We start from the raw sequence: 12,303 nt of genomic DNA, 5'->3' as shown, positions 1-12,303 counted from the left end.
CAATCCTAGGGATTCTGCTGTTCTAAGAAATCAAGGAAACACAGTCCCTTGGCAGCCTGCATTCACTTGCATAGAAACTGCTCATTATGGACTCTGCAGTTTCATACAGCTACTCTGTGTTTGCCAAAGCAAAATTGTGGCAGACCTTACCCCAAGTGCTTGAGTAGCTGATGTTTTTTTTTTTCAGTGGTAAATGCATCTGTTGCATCTTCATCTGCGGTTCTCAGTTCTCTGGTTTGTCTATTCATTTCTCTCATTTCAGTCTCCTTCCAATTCTTAGGTTAGCAAAATGGCAACTATATATAACTTTTCTGGGCAGGATTTGTCTTTTGAAATAGGAACAAACTGTGAAATACCAACTTGTTTGACAGTATCGTGCTTCACAAATAGTCCCATTGACTTCAGTGGGGTATCACGCACAGCAGTGTGCTTCTTCACATTAGAAGATTATAAATATTTTCTTTCAGAAAAGCCTTCAAAGCCCATTTGGATATCACTAAGGGATGGAACCTGTGAACAGCTACTCTTCATCCTAAAATATCTGCAGTCTCTCCTCTTTTGAATTAGGCATTAGCTGAAAATGTAAGGTCTTCTATGTTGTTCCAGTTAGCAGAAGAAATTGGCAATGCCTATTTAAAAAAAAGAAAAAAGTGTAAGGTCTGTTTTCCCAACCCAGGATAAATCAAATAACAGCCAAAAATCGTTGTTCAGGTTTTCAACCTTGTTTCAAGCAGCACTCAGCACAAATAATTGTTGTGTTTATCACAGCCATAGCTCAAGTGGTTGTTCAGGCTTTAACTCTCTGGGTGGACTGTGTGTTCACTGTTTCGACACGTGGATCAGAAATATTTAAATATTTATGAATTCTGGAAGAGAGGGAAGCTCACTTAAATATTCCCTTAAGCAACCAATCCTTTCTCTCCTGCTAAAGAATTATTTATACTTTGCTTCTGGCTGCATGGTTTTATGCATTGAATCTGCATGGTGGACGACTTGGCACATTTCTAAAGCAGCAGCTTCTCTCACGGGGTATTATGGAGACATCCAGCAGATTAACAAACCTTTGAGAAGATCACGTGAAACAAGCTCAGAGCTATCTAACATTCATTTGGTCTAACGTGGCAAGTTGTTTATGCTTATGTCCTAGTAACATGGGGATAATAAGTATAATTGTGTCAGGGGCATGATTATGGCAATGCAGCTCCCGCTGACTGAAACTGAGGTTCAAGGAACTGTAAATTGGTGGGTTTTATTATTGTGCCAGGTGTCCCGTTAAGAAGAGTTCAAGGTGAAACAATGACTGTAAATTAACACTTCATAAAAACCTTGGGAATGTAACTGTCAAAAAGGCCATTTACGATAGAAGGAATGTTCTAATTAAGGAACACAATAGGACTGTAAATTCAGAGAAACCCCAGGGAGAGGGAAAAGTTGCTTTTGTCACATCTGTATATTGTAACTTAAAGGCTCAGCCCAGTGGAAAACTGAGCCATATTTAGTATAAAGCCAGAAGCTGCCCTTCTCCTGGGAAAAGTACCAAGAACTGGGTGAAAGAACTAAGGAAGCTTAAAAAACTCAATAAGAAAGAGAATCTGTCTTGAACAAAAAGAGCAGAAAAGATAACTTGTAATCTCAAAAGAGAGCTCTGCAGGACAATACAGTAGGCGTTAACTGTTATTTCCTCAGCCAGATAGTGATACCACTATCTACAACCCCCATGTGTTTTCTTTCTCAGTAACATTGCAATGGATGAATACAGAATCTGATTCATGCTTTCTTGGCTTTGCCAAATGCATGCTCAAATCCTATAACCCTGCTATGAATTAATCTGTCTGATGAGACATGATTGGAAAAATGGTTGTCCTTAGAGATTCCAGCCCTCTTTGCTGGGAAAGATGGAGTAAGGGGTTGGTCATCAGCATCTGGAATGGTATCAGCAGGAGGCCTGACAGGCTCTGAAAACAGAAGAAACTGGGTCAGAGTCACTCTGGTTATCCCTAGCAAACTAACACCTCTGAAAAGCAGGACATTTTAAAATGGGAAGTTGGGAGGAAAGGGAATTTGGGGTGGTGTCAGGGGTACCAGAGGTGTTACCAAGTAGGGATCACTTTCAGATCCCAACAGAGCATACAACAGCTTGATGTGCTTTAGCTGCCGAGAACAACACCTCTGCATCGCATCAGCTGCAGTGCTTACACTGTAGGCTTCGAGAATGGCCATACCAGCCAAGACCATCAGCCCTGTGTACCTAATGCTATCATGCCCCTGCTCAAAACGTGCGATAGCATCCCCCAGCTCTCCAGGGGCTTTTCAGGTAGTGGTTGGTACCATCAGGGTTGCTTTGTTCAGTATCTCCTTCTGGTTCCCTCATTTTGATTTATTTAAACTTAGATATTCACCTCTTTTCTCATTAGATTCCCAGGCTCTGTGCCTTTTTCTCTCTCTGGCCCACGCAAACGTTTCTTTTTTCCAGGAAAGCTTTCAGTTTCTTTTAAGACTGACCTCAGGCTTTGCTCAGTCAGTCTTTGCTGCGGAAACATGCAAGAACAGTTTCCTGTGACAAGACTAAAACTAAGAACTAAAGACTAAGCACTGTGCATGCATACAATTTTACTTCCCTTCTGTATACTCTCCATTTTCTTCAGTTCACAGACAGACATCCTGAGTCACAGGCTATTTTGTTGTGTTTAATAGTGCTAAATTGGTTTTTCATCCCCTCATTCATCTGCTTTTTAAGCTCATTATGTCTTGGCATCAATTTTCTGCAACCGCAATTTCTAATTCATGCACAGTGTGAAAAGTTGTTCCCTTTTGTTTGTCATGAACTTGTTACCTGGTAATTTTGTTTGATGCCCATGAGTTCTCATACATGAGAAATAATGAGGCCTATTCACCATTTATGATTATAAAGACCTATGTGGTAGCCCCTGGACAGACTAATATTCTTCTGTCGCAAGAAGACACAGGAGAATATTAGTCTTTTTAGTCTTTCTTCATACGAAGCTGCTCCAGGCTTCAGATCATCCTTACTGATTTTGTCTGTTGCCTTTTCTCTTGTTTTTGAGGCGAGGAACAGCTAGAACAGGATACTTGGTACAGCCAGGGTTTGCACAGTGACCCGAGGGTATTTTCTGTTTTGCTCTCTGTTACTTTGTGCACTTTCTTTTCCTAAGGGCTTTTCTTGACAGCCACCGAGCAGTACGCTGATCTTCTCATAAAACTGTTCACAGGAACTCCAGAATCTCTTTCTTGAGTGATAAATGGCTCATTCAGAAACCACTGCTGTGTTTGCATAGTTTGGTGTGCTTTTGCTCTGTGCACAGTGTTTAATAACACTGAATTTAGTCTGACTTTTTAATGCCCAGTCATTTAGTATAATGAGATACTTCTGTAGTTCTTCGCAGTGGCACTTGCTTTTACTGCCCAGAGTAACCTAATACAGGATTTTGTCAAAAGCTTTTTAAAAATCCAGAAACACTCTGTCAACCAGATCACCCTTTTCCACATAATCACTGATTTCTCAAAAGGCATTCAAGTTGATTCGAAACATGAGTTCTTGCTACAAAAATCATGCTGATTCCTCCCATTTTATCAGAACTACTACTGTTTTTACTAGGTTGGATGGGGAAGATGTCATCAAGGTAGTATAAGAATGGATGGAAGTCTGGGTCCGACAGCAGCGACCTTTTTATCTACGCATAAACCCTGTTTAGTTAGGACAAAAGAAAGGGCACACAAGGCCCTGATGTAGAGGTCTGTTTCATTACCTTTGGCATGCACTAGGTCTTGCCTGCTGCATCTAGATAATGTGATATGTGTTTCTAGAGCTTCAGCCCACCTTTCAGAGGGAACAGAACGTCTTCCTTCATCCAGATGCTGATTTTCACCAAATTTGTCACAAGATAATGTCTTTGAAACATACTCCCCTCATTTGACTGGAGTTGGCCAGCAGATTCAAACTTGGGAGAAAGATATGGGAGGTTGACGGGCAGATGGACACAATGAGTGCATAAACATCGCTTCTTCAGGAAAGAACTGTTATTCTTATCAGCTTACTCTTACCAGTACAAGGTCCTGTGTCAGGGAACTACGAATGGAGAATAGAAGGACCATCTGAAATCACCTGAGAGTTTTCATGTGTTACAATATAGACAGTACCTATGGACTTACTGCCTTTCATGCTTTCTCTCTTTTTATCTTAGCAAGATGAGCACATCAACATGTTTTCATTGTTATTGCTAATTTACCGTTTATTTTTCTAGCAGAAATAATAACTCAAAGTACCAATTTAAGGAGGCGATATTATGGGAACTTAAATGTTTGGAACAGACTATTCACTTTCCCAGAGAACGTCTGAATTAAAATGACAATATGACAATATTTATTGCTAAATCTAAGAAGCTATTCCGACCCCCTGCTCCATCAATGCCAGTTGCTTGACCATCACTGGTTCTCAGATACCTGCGTAATAATAGCACATAGCTCATTTTATCTATTTCAACACAAATTGTAACTTAAGCTTTTGAAGTTACCCAGTTCCAAGAATTGAAGCGGTAATCAATTCAGCGAGACTTGACTGAAATACCTGATGACACAGGCTGCACGAAACATTTAAAGATTCCAAAATACTAATTAGGATTTCTTTTTGTTGCTTTTAAGAAGAAATAGTGGGCTAATGCAGTTAATGAGAATGAATCAAATAGTTTCACAGAACTGCAAAATGTAATAGCTGTCAACCCACCTCCATTACAAACCATTCCTTTACCAACCCACGCTCTTTTGTGCTTTCTTAGATCTTTTATAGAGCCCTAAATCCTCCACAAAATCTGACATCATTGTTCTAGTGGCTGTGGGAAGGGTGATGCTTAAATTTCCCATATTTCAATGGGAATAAAGAACTAACTGCCTTAAATGACCACATCTCCTCCTCCTCCTCCTCAGCATGTTACATAAGAAAATATAACCATCAGCAGCGTCTCAGTCAATGTTTTCCCCAAATTTTAATGTGTTTCCTGTGAACTGATATTTCATAAATCAAACGTCAGATAAATCTCCTTCTGCTTTCCTATCAAACACGTGACTAAGACATCTAACGTGTTCCTTCTAAATATAAGAGGATGGCCTGGGCTCCCCTTCTTCACTGAGCCCAAATCCTTTCGCACTTTCTCTCTTTCCCTTTGGACCTCACTGATATCTCCAGTAAAACCTCAGGAAGCATGACATTTCAAATCATTAAATAATAATCCAGGTAAAACAGAGATCACAAAGACAACGCCAGAAGAACAGCTTGCTAAGTTGAAGAATTTTAACACTCTGTTTACGTGCAGAAAAAACTTTTTCCTGAATAACATTGCTTTTACATGTTTTTTAGTTTAGGAACTAATCTAATTTGCATAAAACTCCTAGGTCTTGGATTCACAAAATTAAAATATTATTATGGTTAAATTATTCCTTTGTTCACAAGCTGCTTATAAAGTCAAGTTACACTTATCTTCTGTAATGAAATTATACCCAGTGAATTTAAATCCTTGCAGGCGTTACAGTAGGTGGGTTTGTGTTCAGATTTAATCATCAAGCCAAGGCTTACTTCATCCAGCATGCAGCATAGGACTGACAGACTTAACCCCAAATTGCACCCTCCAATTCTTATGCTTTAGAACTCAATAGTATGACTTTATCAGTCACATTTTCGTTTGAGGTGGATTTTTTTGCTATAGGATACAGCAGTTCATATTCTCATGTTTTATTTACCAACACTTTATCATTTAAGAGAACTTTGGAATGATGATACAAGTCGTCAGGGCTGATTTCCTCATACTAAGCGTTTATTTTTACCTAGTGGTTTTGTTCCTTATTATGTTTTTAGACTAAATTTTTTACTACTACTAACTAGAACTGATTTACCTGAAGATTCTTTCTTTTTATGTATCAGTGAAAACACTTTTTAAAGCTTAATTTAGGCTGAAAAATCTGAACTTTATTTTCACGTGGTTTTGTTGGTGGAGGTTTAGTGGTTTATTGCCTTAGATCTTTATGTGGAGGAGTGTTAGCAAACTAAAGACTTTGATATGGCAATGATAAAAGTTGAAGAGCGGACAGAAGTTTAGTTTTGTCAAATATTCATAACTATATATGACATCAAACAAAATTATGGAGCTGTGAATGGGATCACAAGCAAAAGAACTTTGGGGATTACTGCTTTAACTTAAAAAATAAAAGCTCATTTCAGAGAAAGATACAGCTGATAGGTCTTCATGCCCTAGACAGAATCAGGATGTAGTGAATCAGGGCTTTAATAAAACAAAAAGTCATCCATACAATTTGCTGTACAAGAACATGGTTGTTCTACATGTAGGCTCTCAGAGTAACTGTTTAAAAAAGCATAAAGTAACACAAAATCTACACAATATAGTCTAGCCACAGTAATATAATGGGTTCACAATTTTGTATCTGTCACCATGTAACTTGCGTTACTTTACGTAAGCAGTCAGTGATTTTAGAGCATGAAAGGGACAAATTTAGGCCCCATCCACGCAAAGTTGGCTGCAGCCGTGAAATCTGATCTGAAAGGCATGACCCTTCCTCTGCACAGCACTCGGCTTGCTTAAGTGGGCCTCTGCACAGGTGTGTGGGTCCTCCCACACAGATCAGATTGCTGGATTTGGATCTTGCATTGTAAATGGATCAGGATTCAAATGTAACCAGCTCACCTGCCTGTGCTATGGGTATACTGTAGATTCATCTGTAACATTTAATCAGTCAACCACCAAGCAAACATTTTAGCAATTGTTTTGTCCACACATTATTACTTCAACAATCTTTCATTTTTGTTTTTCCAGAAGGGTAATCAAATCCTCTTTCAAAACTGAACACAGTACTTTCTTCAACCATTCTGTTAAAATTTTTCTCTAGGTTACACAGTAATAATTACAATATACATATCCAGGTAGATCATCCTCAAAGATTTTATGAAATTTATATGCTTGAATTTCAAATTTTGCAGTTTTACAGTACAAAGTAATTTTTTGTTTGTGATGCAGCTAAAGAAAACAGTTTCCTCCTACATTGTTCTGTTTCAACATGAGACTTCATTTTTGCTAAGCACTACTTTTTGCTTTTTGGCTTGTTAGTTTATACCTAGATGCTCTCTCTTAACAGACATACTTTTCCTACACTTCTCTATGAAGTGCTTAGACTCTCTCTGATATATGGATATACCATATAAAAGGTATATCGAGCCTAAATCTTTACTTCAGTTGATACTTTTACATCTATTCCATGTGATTTTTAATTTCCTCCAAATATGCTGACTCATGGCTACTGGCAATGGTATTAGCCAAACCCTTACAGGCTAGGAACACTTCATTGTCTTGTCCTAAAGCTTACAGAATAAAAGTTGTTTTGTGCTTATTTCTGCACAGTTGCAACTTTTCTATTCAGTAGTTCTGCAATAAGCCATTGCTTCCTATCTTTTATAGAAGAAAGCAGACTAAGGCTCTTCAAGAATCCCCCTGTATGCCTGCCTGGTCCTTCAGGCTTCTAAATCTAATCTTTAGCGCTTAAGAGAAGACGACAGCTACTGATAGCCAGTGATCTGCAGAAAGAGGAAAAAACAGGATGAAGTGAGGCCATCTCTTATTTCACAGTTGGTCAAGATTAAGCCTCCAAATAGTTTTTGGTATATTTAGATATGATGTAAATAGGGACTACAAAATACAGACCCTGAAGAAGCTTGTACAACTTTGAAATAGTCTATAAAGCTGAAAATCCTATTAGTTTTTATTCAGAGGTGATAATCCCATTAATTTTTATTCAGAAATGAAGTAACGAGAGCAAATACAATTTAGGAGAAGAAAATGTAATAAGAGAACAAGGAAAAGAGGAAGGAAGGAAGTTTATCACTTTGCTTGAAGAAATAAACACAAAAGAAAGAACATTTTAAAGGGTAGAAGAGAGAGACTGATATACATTACGTTTGACAGAAAACAAGCAAAAAAAAAAAAAAAGGCTAAAAAAGACAAACTGACTTACACAGCTTCTAACCTTCTTCCTAGGCATTCAATGCTCCCTAGGTAACAGCAATGACCAGGTAACAGGAGCGGTAGCTTCTTTTATCTAGAGGCTTTGGTATCCTTTGGGAAACCACTCATCAAAATCAGCTGGGGACTGTTTGCAAGTGAGTCAGGTTTAGAGTTTGGTTCAGATAGAGAGTGATGCAACAGAGGTGCACAAGTATTAAAAACTCTAAAGAAAATGTATAGCTAAAGATATCAGCTAGCAGGCCGATGGCTGAGAGAGAGGGGTGAACTCCAAAGAAAAGTCAGGAATGTTAATAGTTTGTAGATTGTGCAAGAAACTCTACAAAAAGATAGCAGGAGAGCAGAAATGCAATCATGGACAGGTCTGAGGAGGAGCCACGTTAAATTAAAATGATGCAGAAAAATAGCAGCATAGTTACAAGTTGAAGGATGAATTAAGACGGCAAGGTGGGAGGTTATGTGCCTGATGGGACATCTGCGTGAACGCCAAAGATAGTAATTTTAGGAGTGGAAAACATCAAGTAGATACAGTGGTGTGAGGTGACAGCCGCATAGAGAGAAAGCAGGAGTAGCGGGTATTGAAAGAAAAAAAAGTTTTAATGGTTTTCCAACTATTCTGTGCCAGAGATGAACAAACAGTATAAATAATGAAGCTACAGCTTTCAAAATAACTTTAGCAACCAAAACAAAAGTTTAATAAATAAGAGATTCTTTTATCAAAAACTTTTTATTGCTAGTGGCCAATGTCAAGGTCTAATTGTCCTGACCAGCCTCACCTGGGACCCAACCACACCTTGGCCCAGGAGCTCCATTTAAGCTCAGGGCTGCACACATCCACTTCCCCTAAGCCACAGGCAGACTAGTCTTTGGTTTTGTCTTCAGCCTTGCCTCTCAGATACACCTTGTCTCTATGTTGTTGCTGGGTTTCTAGTCCGGTCTTCTACTGCTCCTGGATAGACCCTGCTGCCACCCCCTGGCTCTGCCCACCCTATTCAGGTACTGTGAGACTGTATCACTTAAGTGCTAGGGTCACCCTTAGCTCCTTGCATAGCCATGCTTGTGTTCTTCTCTGATGTTTGGCTGCAATGGCACCATTGCAGGTTTTTGGTGTTTTCCAATAATGATATTCTTTGCTATGTCCTTTCTTTATGCTGTGATTAAAAACAGGATAGCGGGAAAACTTTACTGTGCTTAAAGTAAGTACTAGGAGGACTTTTTAAAGGTTTAATGCTCTGAGTAGAGGCAGATGACCTAGTGGTAAAACTAGACCTATCTGCAATGCAGTTTTCAGCAATTGCAGAAAGCTTGCCAGGTAAAGCACCTTTTAGAATAAAGAAGCCCTTCTGTACAAGCTTCAGTTGCAGTAATAGTTGTTTCTAGATGACACTGTGCTGGGAGTGAAAATCAATCTGTATACCAGAAGTGAGAACACAAAACAACGTCTTCTGAAAGAGACAGAGGAATAAAAGCTGGCTAGCACATATTTGACTTAACAAGGATATGTAGCAATTAGAAAAGTGAAATTAATATGGTGAAATAGGAGATGAATCTTGGAAAAGCAATTGCTGCGAGCATAGCAAAGGCCTGGGTAAATTGGCACCATAATGGTCGTCACTGGAATTCACTGCAGCCTGGAATTTCTCACTCAGATATTAATCATGACTGATGCTGCTTTGTTTTGGTAATAAAAAAAGTCACTTATTTACTGAGTAACAAACTGAATCCAAGATATGGTAATAGCTAAGCTGGCAGCAGTATGAAAGACTCTGTATTTTACCTCCAGATGTTATGGCATTACGTTTTCTGTTCATCCTCAAGCTCATCCTAAAGGTACAACAATTTGTTCATTGCAGGAAATGTTCATAACCATTTGCATTTCTCTGCAGTATAATCAAGGAACATATCTTATGCCTTAACAGATATAGGTGTTTAGCATTTTTTATAATTGGCTGTAGCTTTAGGAAGTGCAACCAGCTGATTCTTCTTAGGCCAACATCACCACCCTAGAGTAAACAGCTGAAAGAGGGTGAAAAAATTCAGAATTTCACTGACTTCATACAGACTGTCTGCCTTTCTTGATAGTATACACTAAAGCTCTCTTGCTAATTAGTGTATTTAAATACTGTTTGTTTACTGATATTGATTACTTGGATTGTAAAATATTAGGTGTTTCATGGTATCATCTTCTAGAGTTTTTCAGGCTCTGCATGGTATCTCTGCTACTTGTCATGAAATAATGAGAAACTCGGACTCATCTAGGGAAAGAGTAGCAAGATGTTTTTATGACAAATGAAAAAAAAAATCTTAAACTGACTTTTCTGAAATAAGACAATAGCAGTAGGAAGACAGCAGATGAGAGTACATCTGAGCCAGGAAGCTCTCAAGGACAGTGATAGGAATGGATTCCCATCCTGAGAACAAGCCAGTGCAGATATGAGGAGACCTAACTGAGTGACATTAAGAAAACTCACTTGAAAGGTCAAAGAGTCTCTTGATAAAACAAAGGTTGCCATTGCCAGTACTGGAATATTCAGATAGCAAAGTGTAATCAGTACCAGAATAAGCTCTGGTTTCAAGGCTTGCGTTACAACGCTTTGTACTGTAAATAGGCTGCTATTGTAAATTTATTTTTTACCTGTCTTGCTCTTCACTGCTGATAGATGGCAGCAAATGACAGAAGATTTTCGGTCTATTCTGCATTCTGTTCCTCATTCTGTAGAATCCTCCTCTTCAAAAACAAAATGGTGCTGATTCCACACTAGCAAAATGTATGACCCCTGTAAAAGGCAAGGATTTGATTTAATATGTCATATAGTTAAAGCAAATGATGAAACTTTGTCCATTATGTTCCTATTCCCTGTGATACTGGAAGCTTTCTGAATTGATGTGAATATTTTTGTTCTGCTCTGAATTGAATGGTTGTTTCTCTAGTGACTTGATGTGTCTTGGAAAAGCAATTTTATTTTTTTCTAGGTCTTGATCTATTTTTAACTTCCCTCTAGTCTTGAGATCCAAACATGTAAACAACTCAGGTTATGCTGCATTACTGCTAGGACATGAGGTGGTGTGTGGAATTGCCTAATGGAGAAAGCAAATAAAATTATTATTTTGATTTTTATTGTAAAGTCACAGTTGACCTGCCTTTACCTCTTGGTGAGTAAGAGAAGGCTGAATTCATCTTCTAAGGTTGGTTACATGTTGTTTCTAGTGTAGAATTCTGCCTGAAGACACTTAGATACTTTTTTTTTTTAGAAAAAGCAAATGGTGTGGGGGAGAAAAAAGTTAAGCTGCCAGCAGACAGAGCGTGCCAGAGAAAAATCTTTGTGGTGTTTGGTTGGAGACTCAGCCTACTAAACAACGAGTTTCTGGCCTGTTTTTGCACGTGTAGCATCTACGTAAAATAAATTACTTGCTGATGTTCTGGAAAGGTTTGCTAATGAAAACATGAGCACTAACAGAGATATCACTGAAGGTTTGGTGAATAGTTTGCATGAGGTGATCTTTCTATCTCCAAGGCCTGCTGTTCCAGCTGTGGAGCCCAGTCCCTTGCTGGCTTTGGTATTTGCCTCAGCACAGTGGTTGAACAGGCAAGAGAAAGGAGCTTTTAAAACTTTGGGTGAAAGCTTAAATAATGTGGAAATGTGAGAAAAGTCAGTCGTGCAGCCTTGCCAGGGAGGGATGCCCAAGATAAATTTGGGGTTTTTGTATGTTTTAGCTCTGAACTACTTAACTTTGCACCTTATCAGTCAAAATTACCTCAGTTCAGCCATGTATGGCAAATATTTTTTTGTTTTAATGATTCTTGTAAATGCCTGAAAAAGGCTAATGCTGGTTACCTGTCATGGGATGCTCGAGGTGGGAAACCCGGATGGGCATATACATCTAGTGCACCAGTCCTGAAACAGGAGACAGTCTCGTTCAGACCTTTGTTCTCTCAACGTATTTCCATCCTCAAATCTAAGAGGGAGTAACACCTTCACGAGGGCTCAGCAAGTACCTCATGACATGCTGTTGGCCGCAGCTGCCGCAGAGCGCTCGTACTCCGGGTGAGGCGGTGAAGGGTCGCGCCTTCCCTCAGAGCTGTGGGGCCGCGTCCCTCACGGAGGGAGAGGTGTTCCCCGAGTGGCGGTTTCTCCCGCCCCCAGTCAGGGGTCAGTTTGGGGTGTCTTCTCCCCGGAGCGCCTCTGTGTGAGGCGGCCGCTTACGCGGGAAGCTTGAGCCTCGCGCGCTCCCGTCCGGGCGCCGCTCGCCGAGGGGAACGCGG

The sequence above is a fragment of the Aptenodytes patagonicus genome, chromosome 3, assembly GCF_965638725.1.
Source record: "Aptenodytes patagonicus chromosome 3, bAptPat1.pri.cur, whole genome shotgun sequence".
Classification (NCBI taxonomy): Eukaryota; Metazoa; Chordata; class Aves; order Sphenisciformes; family Spheniscidae; genus Aptenodytes; species Aptenodytes patagonicus.
The sequence above is the reverse complement of the archived record's forward strand: the minus strand, read 5'-3'. Positions refer to the sequence as shown.